Here is a 9,280-nt window from a genome sequence, read left to right on the forward strand (position 1 = left end):
ATAGCTTTGTTTTATTGAATTATTTTCAGTAAAAATTAATATAATTAAGTATTGGTCAGCATTTATCGTTGTTGTTATTATTGTATGTTTTGGGGTGGGATAGCAATGCAATTCATTCTGGGGTAATATTAATTTTTAACATTAATGATACTTACATTTTTCGAGTATAAAATCAACAGTTTTCTCCAAAGGCGAATCTTCGCACAGCTGCCCTTTGTGCAGACATTACAAACGCTGGAGAAAACCGTTCTAGGTAGGGCTGTTGAGTTACTGATGTTATGAGGTATATATATATATATATATATATATATATATAGGCCTATATATATATACACACACATATATCAATCATGGGTTTGCATACATAATATGAGATTTTATACACAGGAAAAAAGAACCTACAAGGTTGAATATCGTAATATATATTTTCTTAAATAATTAGTTATAATACACTTAAAAAATTCTTTTTTTTTTTTTTTTATAGGCCTAGGCCTGAGGGATGAAACAAGAGTTAAATTCATCAAGAAAAAGGGGAAAACATAAAGCAGTAAGCCATTTTTGCTTGTGGCTGAAAATGTTTGGATATTAAATAAAGAAATTAACAACATATTCAAGAGATGACAATTTTGGGATTTTGTAATAAAAATAAATAATATCGTTAAGGATAAAACGGTGGGTCACATTAGTAGGGTTAAATATAAGAACTTAAATCAACCCTAAATGTATTCACAACATAAATGGGCAGCAGTTTCTTCAAAAAGACCACAAAATGAGCAAGTTTAATCAATATCAAGATATTTACAGATAGATGAATTAAACGTGTCGTTCAAATTTTTCAAGTTGTGGCTCTTGTGATAACGCGTCGTAGGCATGATAACGTCAACATGGCAGATGTCCGGTTCGCATTCATACTCAACGAGATCTGGCTATAAAGTACCTACTCTTTTAGCGCTCGTTAAGTAAGTACTTATTGAAATTAAGTACCTACTCATTGAGTATGCGGTTTCGAACGCAGCCATGGTTCTTCTCTCTTAGTTCACCCAAGCTGTTTAGAGTCCAGGTTGAGAAATTGTTTCAAGCTCAATCAAGTAAGTGTTTTTCTTTGTCTGATTTATGTCAACTGTGGTTATTTCCTGTGTAAACTGTATTTAGTTTGTTGGGTTTTATGGTTGTTGTTTGTTTTGAAACCAGCGTGCTAATGCTAGTTTGTATGTTTTGTTTGTAGAAGGACTCTTTGAGTATCATCTATTGTCCTTTTTGTCAATGAGGCTCAAGACTGAAATTCGAACAGGAACATGAATTCTTAATGGACAGGGGCATCAAAGCCCGACTGCGTTCGTTTGGGATTTAGAGTCATTGTGGATTGTTTCTAATTGCTGCTTCACCTCAGTCACGGGACTATTATTCTATTCCTCTCCATCACTGCAAATGGAACAATTGATTCTAAGGCACAAAACATTGGATGAACTCTGGATCACAGGACAATGAAGAACTAATGTTATTAGTTCTTATTACTATTGCTACTCATCAACGACAGTATTGCTTTTGTGTGAATCTTTGGGGTTTATATTATTGTATATTGAGTGTCTGCTGGGTGGTGTCTATACTTGTATGAGTCATCTGATATAAATTGAAAGCATTTCTATTGGTGTGTTGAGGTTTATCTTTGAGCTGTTTACACTCTTTATATTCTTAAAACCAGTTTGGTCTGTGAGTCCCTCCCTCAAAATTATCTTGTAGCATGTCTCACTAGGAGTGGATAGGGAGACGGTTACAACGGGTTTTACTTTATTTCAAAATTAAGGATAATTTTTTGGCTTCAGTATCTCGCGGAAAATAGATTTTCCGGCTCCAGGGGGATAAACGAAGGCCTTCTGAGGGTAATCTGTGCGGTTTTGTCGTAAAAATATACATATTTAAAACTTTATAAATGAAAATAACTGGCTTCCGGTGGCGGTCGACGCGCGTTTATAAAGTTTTAAATATGTATATTTTTACGACAAAACCGCACGGATTACCCTCAGAAGGCCTTCGTTTATCCCCCTGGAGCCGGATGGATTACTTTTGTGAAGGATACATGCAAATTTTTTGGACTTGAAGGAGTGGACCCCATACATTGTAACCACTGAAAGATCTAAGACATTTTCTAAAATAACTGAAAAATGTCTGAAAAATGATTGACATATGCATCTCGAACGGTTTGAGGGTGAGTAAATCATGGGTTTAATATCATTTTTGGGCGAACTATCCCTTTAAGCATATGTTCATGGCTGTAGGCTCCATGACTTGTACAAACATTTGACATATTAAAGGGGATAGTTCACTTTGAAATAAAATTTTGGTATGTTTTAGCTTACCTCAAGGGCATCCAAGATGTAGGTGTCTTTTTTTCCGCAGTAGTTTCAATTTTGATATTTTTAGGTCAAACCGTTCTTGTCTGTCAGTCATATAATGCAGGTCTATGGTCACTGTCTCAAAGAGCATGCACAAAGTCCAAATTAAAACAATTCCCCATCGTCCAAATTAAACAATTCCCCATCGTAAGTACACATTGATGGCCTAAGACACGAACAGTATATCGTTGTTACCTCTTGAACACAGCCGCGTCCAAATGATCTGAGGGCGCGGGCGGGTATAGATATATACACTAGATGTCGCATTGGCTACGGTTTCGTTCCAATGAACTGCAGTAGCGAAGGCGACATCTAGTGTATATATCTATACCCACCCGCGGGTGGGTATAGATATATACACTAGATGTCGCATTGGCTACGGTTTCGTTCCAATGAACTGCAGTAGCCAAGGCGACGTCTAGTGTATATATATCTATACAGGGGCGGGTCTACGTGGTGGCCAGGGGGGCACCGGCCCCCCCTGAAATTCGATTGGCCACCCCAGGTGCCCCCCCTATAAGATGTCTTGTGATTGGTTCATTTTACAGCCAATCAGTTTATAGACTCTACTGAAGTTCGCGATTCAAAGAAGTGCAGCGCCAGAGAAACAACGGTCGCAAGTTGTGAGTAAGTAACCCATCTTAAGTACACAATGATGGCCTAAGACACTAAACGAGCGGTTTGTGTGAGAAAACGAACAGTATTTATATAGTTTTTTACCTCTTGTACACATCCGAGATCACGTCCGGCTCTTTCCGGAGCTAAGCCAGAACGCGCGCACACGTCACACACCAGGAAGCGCGTGCGCCCTCAGATCACTTGGACGTGGTTGTGTAGAGGTAAAAACTATATAAATACTGCTCTTTTTCTCACACAAACCGCTCGTTTCGTGTCTTAGGCCATCAATGTGTACTTACGATGGGGAATTGTTTAATTTGGACTTCATTGTGCATGCTCTTTGAGATAGTGATCATAGACCTGCATTACATGACTGACAGACAAGAACGGTTTGACCTAAAAATATCAAAATTGAAACTACTGCGGAAAAAAAAGACACCTACATCTTGAATGCCCTTAAACATACGTAAGCTAAAACATACCAAAATTTAATTTCAAAGTGAACCATCCCTTTAACTCTGAGTTACTCAGCTTTTTTGTAAATGAGTCTGAAAGAAATGCTGAATGAAACACTGATGTTTTGGCCAAACCATTTGAATTATTACAGTGGGGGGGATTTGTTTTTATTTTTTTATTATTATTATTTGAAAGAGATTGTGAATAAAACTACTGTATATTGTAATGGCCAAACTAATTAAAAGAAAATAGTTGACATCGTAGAAGCTTCTGGGTTTTTAAAATGGCTCATTATTAAAATTGCTTTTATTTTATAAACTTGTTAGTTTTATGAAAACACAAAAAATAATAAACACTGGCTCTCAAATTTAACTTAATGGATGCAGGGATGACAAAAAACTAAATTAATCAAAAATGTGCTTTATTACTACATTTTTTTGCAAGTAACTTTATTCAAGTTAAAAAAATAAAATCAGTAGGATTTACGTAATATAGGCTACTGTAGAATTTAGCTTCTTTTTTTTTGTCACTGGCGGCCACCCCGTTTGGAGGCAGTGCCCCAGCATGGCCCCCCCACTGAAAATGCTCTAGACACGCCCCTGTATCTATACCCGCCCGCGCCCTCAGATCATTTGGACGCGGCTGTGTTCAAGAGGTAACAACGATATAAATAGCCTACTGTTCGTTTTCTCACACAAACCGCTCGTTTCGTGTCTTAGGCCATCAATGTGTACTTACGATGGGGAATTGTTTAATTTGGACGATGGGGAATTGTTTTAATTTGGACTCTGTGCTTGTGTTTTGAGACAGTGACCATAGACCTGCATTATATGACTGACAGACAAGAACGGTTTGACCTAAAAATATCAAAATTGAAACTACTGCGGAAAAAAAGACACCTACATCTTGGATGCCCTTGAGGTAAGCTAAAACATACCAACATTTTATTTCAAAGTGAACTATCCCTTTAAATAGATATAATTCAGTGCATATGCCACAGCTGTTTCCATGTAGTATAGGCTAATGCTCTTTTCACTTTTTAAATGTTCTCTAATCCAATTTCTTAATTAGTGTAATGAAATTAACATTTGACTTCTACTCCGCCAACAGCAAGAAGGCAGAGGTCCTGCACCACCACTGATAGAAGAGGAGATGCACAATACTGGAAGAATATTAAAATCCAACAGGAAAAATAATTACTGTTGCTTCTGCATTTGTAGTAAATAAAAATGACCAAATAAATTGTGAATAATTAGTATTTAACAGCTGTGGTGGTTACGACATATATCTCTACCCTTCCATCTGGCCTCCTCCCATTCCATACAGTAATCTGTTTCATTTTCAGAAGGTGCGATGATGGGAATATGTGTGTCATCAATACATCCAACCACACTGGAAATCCTAAAGGAAATTCTAATTATTAGGTTACTTCCAAAGGTCACAGCAAAATGTTATCAAGTGAACGTAATTTATCAGATTAGCATTTAAACCGATTTCTCCACCATGACCTGCAATCATGTGAATCTCCTCTTTGATGGATCTCACGGGTTTGTGTCTGGGAAACAACACATAAACTCACAGAAAGGGTGTGAGAGCGAGGCACACTTTCCTTCCCGCTCTGATACAGTGGCCTTAGTAATGTGCTCTGCATCTCCGATGTTATATAAAAATGCACAATGAATGACAGCCTGGCAGCCTGGCACACGTGGGTGCTCGAGCCCCGGAGGTGATATTTTTTTTCCCAGGATGGTAGGGGAAGACTCATGAATATTCATTAGGGAAGTCATCCCTGATTGGTCTGATGACCTACCCCTAACCCCACCTCTAAACCTAACCGTCACTGGGAGTCTGATGACCTACCCCCCTAACCCCGCCCCTAAACCTACCCGTCACTGGGGTTAAGACCAATCAGGGATGACTTCCCTTATGAATATTCATGAGTCTTCCCCTACCATCCTGGGAAAAAAAAAAATCGCGCCCCAGAGCACCCACGGTATCGGCACCTATGTCACAAGAGTAAGTTACCATGGTAACTGACAAGTTTCCTCTCTTTCAGAAACGGGCTTGACTTACTCTGCTTTCTCGGGTTTGACATTCCTCCCATTCTGAAACAGAAAACCAGTTTCCCTCATTTCAGGGTTAACATTTCACTTAACCTCCTTTCTGAAACAGGACTCCTGGAAAACTAACTATAACTAGTAACTATTTGAAAAATGTTCAAATATGTCAAGTAACTTGGATGCCCCCAATATTAAGTAGGCCTATGTTAAATTAATGAAATGGACATTAAATAGAATACATTATTATTATAACATTGTACACTAATCTTTAATATTTTAATGACGCTGTGGGACAATGTGAGAGACATCTATTAAATCCAATATATTATTGTAAATATTATCATTAATATATAGTGGAACAATAAAACACAACAGATGGTTTAGAACTTTTAATATTTATTGCACAGACCAAAACCGGCCAACAAATAAGTCAAATAAGAAATGGACCAAAAAAATGAAAAGTAATATTACAGTTTTTCTCGATTGCTTAAACTAACCTAAAATTTCAAAACCATAATGCCATTTATCAAAAAGCACACCCATTTCACTAAACTATAAACACTATTCACTGTTTTAACACATGAGTCAGATTTGTTGAACTGTCACTGCAAAACTCTACACACAAATCCCCAATTTCTCATTGCCTAGACCATGTTGTCATTTAGAAAGCACTGGAATTCAATATTGTTCATTCAAGTCAGCACAGCTTCAGCTCAGTTAGCACTCAATTACCCAGGTGGAAACACTAAGAGTCAAAATTGAACACACACCAATCAGAACCTTCAATAGATAGAGAAAAGGGCCCAAATCAGTTTATTGAGTTTTGGAACAATGGATCCAGAAAGACATGAAGGAAGAGATCGAGGAGGGATAAGGAGGAGGAGCAGGGGCGGATCTAGAAAAATATTTATGGGGTGGCGAGAGGGGGGCAGGAATTTTTAATGGGTGGCAACTGGCAACATATGGCAGACGTATACTGAATTTAATCACAGTTAAATTGGCCATCATTTTTAATTCATTGCTGCCAATAGGGATGGGTATCGTTCGGTATTACTACTCTTACCAATACTCCTTATCGATCTGGTACTTTAACGGTATTATTATCGGTTCTTTTTGTTATATTAAAAAAATTATTTAGAACACAATTAATATTGCTTTATATTTTGAAATGTAAAATAAATATCTATAGCAAAAGAAAAAGCAATGCTTTAACAAAACAAATAAAACATGTATGTTATGCAGAAGAGTGCAGGCTTTTGTGTTTTATATTCAGAAGACATAGGACACCAAAAAACAAAGTACAAACACATGGTCAAACAAAAAAAGTATACAATTAAACAAATATACAAATTATATATCCAGTGCTTTAATTTCAGTAATGTGTACTGAAAATAACACTGCATAGTTTATCATAGATAGATTAAAGCTTATATCATTCAAGAGCTGTGACTGATTTTCTCTTTGCCTTTTGTTGTTTGATTCACATTAATGGAGCAATCGTCCGCAGGTTTATTAGACTGCTGCCTCTTTAAGACCAAATGCAGATCGAATCATTATTACGCATCATATTTTCTCCCAACTATTAACGCCCATATTTAATCCTATTGTATTTGTTATTTCCCCAGTTGTAACCTGGTTTCATTGCTGTGATATCTGAGAGGAATTGGATTTAATAGGACTGCTTAGCTAATCAAATGATCGATCTCCTGACTGGCACTGTATTGTGTGTTGTAACGTAATGTACTACGGCGTAACGGCGACCATCAGTAAACCACGTTATGGATACAAACAATATTTTATATTTGGAGGAGGACGAATATATATAGGAGGACGAAGGAGGACAAAGGGCAAGAGCAAGAAGACAAGCAGTCTCAGATGAAATTCAAGCCACTCTAGTTGCCCATGTCTTAGTCAATGATATGACTATGAGGGAGGCTGGGCTACGAGTAAGGCCAAATTTGAGTCGCTTTACCGTCGCCTCAAAAACCTTCAGGGAGGTGTGGTGGCAAACAACATAACTTACCAGTTTTGGAAATGTTGTTTTGAATTTATTGCACCAGTGTGTTAGACTATGCTGTAGTGTGTGTGATTTTGAGGGCTTGTGTGTCCTGTCTGAGGGAAAAGTTAGGTTTTTCAGCAAGAGTGAATGGTTTTGAGGGTAGAGCTTCATTTTGACCTGAAAATAGGATGTTTGGGGAATTGGGTGAGACGTTATGGATTTGTGTTTACAGTTTTGAGAATACGAGGCATAGTTTCAAGAAATGTGTTTAAGCAATCGAGAAACACTGTAATAAAAAATAAAAAAAAAACTCATATACACTCTTTTTAGTGCAAATAAAAATAAAAATTTCACACAACTTCACAACTGGTAGACATAGCCTACTGCATACTTGAAGTATTTTCTTCCTCACAAAAGTAAACATTTTAACGTTGCTCTCAATACTGAATGTATTGAAAATAAATAATAAAATATAATATTTTGGGTTTTATTCCAGGCGCGTTTGCCGCACGTGTTCACAACCTTCAAACAAAAGATGTTTTCTGTGAATGTTCCCTGCTGGTTATTTTTTGATTTTATAACCATGTAAACTAATTAAAACGTTGCAGATTATACCAATAGCCTACAGGGATTATTCTAATGCTGAAATGTCATTTATTTATAAACAAACTAAATAATGCTCGGACACACTCGGTCTCTCTCGCGCACTGTCTAGCGGCATTCGCATCGCTGTTGTCCAGTCCGGCGCCTCACACACACACACACAAAAAAAAAAACCTTTGCAGGTCCAATGGCGGAGAGAGATACTCGGATGAAAGCCACTTCAGTGAGCTCAATTATAGTAACGCCACATTTTATTGTCAGTAACGGTAATGGCATTGTAACAGGGGAAACCGTAAATCCTTTGATTACTCGTTACTGAAAAAAATAACGCTGTTTATTTATAACGCCGTTTATTTATAACGCCGTTATTTCCATCACTGGACACCATTATATGAGAACTGAGCTGGATGATGACATCACTGTTTTCTCCAGAAAACTAATGATGTTTACGACCATTTCTACTGAGAAATGTAATAACTGAGAAAATATGAGACCAGAATAATCCAGAACTGAAGGAACACTAGTGAACAGGAACAACAAAACAATTCAGACAAAAGACTAATTAATTAACTATTTTAAATGACAGAAATGTCTGCTTTGTTGTCTTGAAGATGAAAGTCCCTCAAATAAAACAAGTTGTACATGCTGTTAAAGATGGGATTTTATTAATAGTACAAACTTATAAAAAGCACACATACATTTGTGGCCATAAGTTGCTTCAATGATGAAGAATTTCTAAAACTGATATTATGATTTATATATTATGATTAAATAAATAAATAAAACCTACATCTTGTTCTCACTTGAGCTGCATGCGTCTGTTTTATTCTCTCAGCTTCTGCATATTTGATTTCTACTGGGAAAAAAAGTACATTATTTTAAAAAATAAAGTAGGATTTACTAAATATCTGAGGAGCACTAAAATGCTCTTTGAACTTTAACATAGTAAATACAGTCAATGTTTTATCAAAAATATATACAGTGGGGAGAACAAGTATTTGATACACTGCCGATTTTATAGGTTTTCCCACTTACAAAGCATGTAGAGGTCTGTAATTTTTATTGTAATTTGACTCCAACCTCTCCACAATGGCCAAGACCAGAGAGCTGTGTAAGGACATCAGGGATAAAATTGTAGACCTGCACAAGGC

At 36.9% G+C, this 9,280-nt stretch overlaps 1 protein-coding gene and 1 long non-coding RNA gene across 2 annotated transcripts in view; one reads left to right on the plus strand and one right to left on the minus strand.

The window, feature by feature from the left end:
* Positions 1-2,692, minus strand: part of LOC309502109 (uncharacterized protein) — a 110,722-nt gene extending 108,030 nt beyond the window's left edge. The window contains exon 1 of the mRNA XM_082174366.1: positions 2,358-2,692. The gene's annotated coding sequence lies outside the window, so the exon portion shown is untranslated. The remainder of the gene's footprint in view (positions 1-2,357) is intronic.
* Positions 1,017-1,645, plus strand: LOC309503929. The gene is made up of 2 exons (XR_014207945.1): positions 1,017-1,088; positions 1,226-1,645. It is a non-coding gene; the product is annotated as an uncharacterized lncRNA (long non-coding RNA).
* Positions 2,693-9,280: the final 6,588 nt, after the last annotated feature.

This window comes from Leuciscus leuciscus (assembly GCF_965113295.1).
Source record: "Leuciscus leuciscus genome assembly, chromosome: 1".
Lineage (NCBI taxonomy): Eukaryota > Metazoa > Chordata > Actinopteri > Cypriniformes > Leuciscidae > Leuciscus > Leuciscus leuciscus.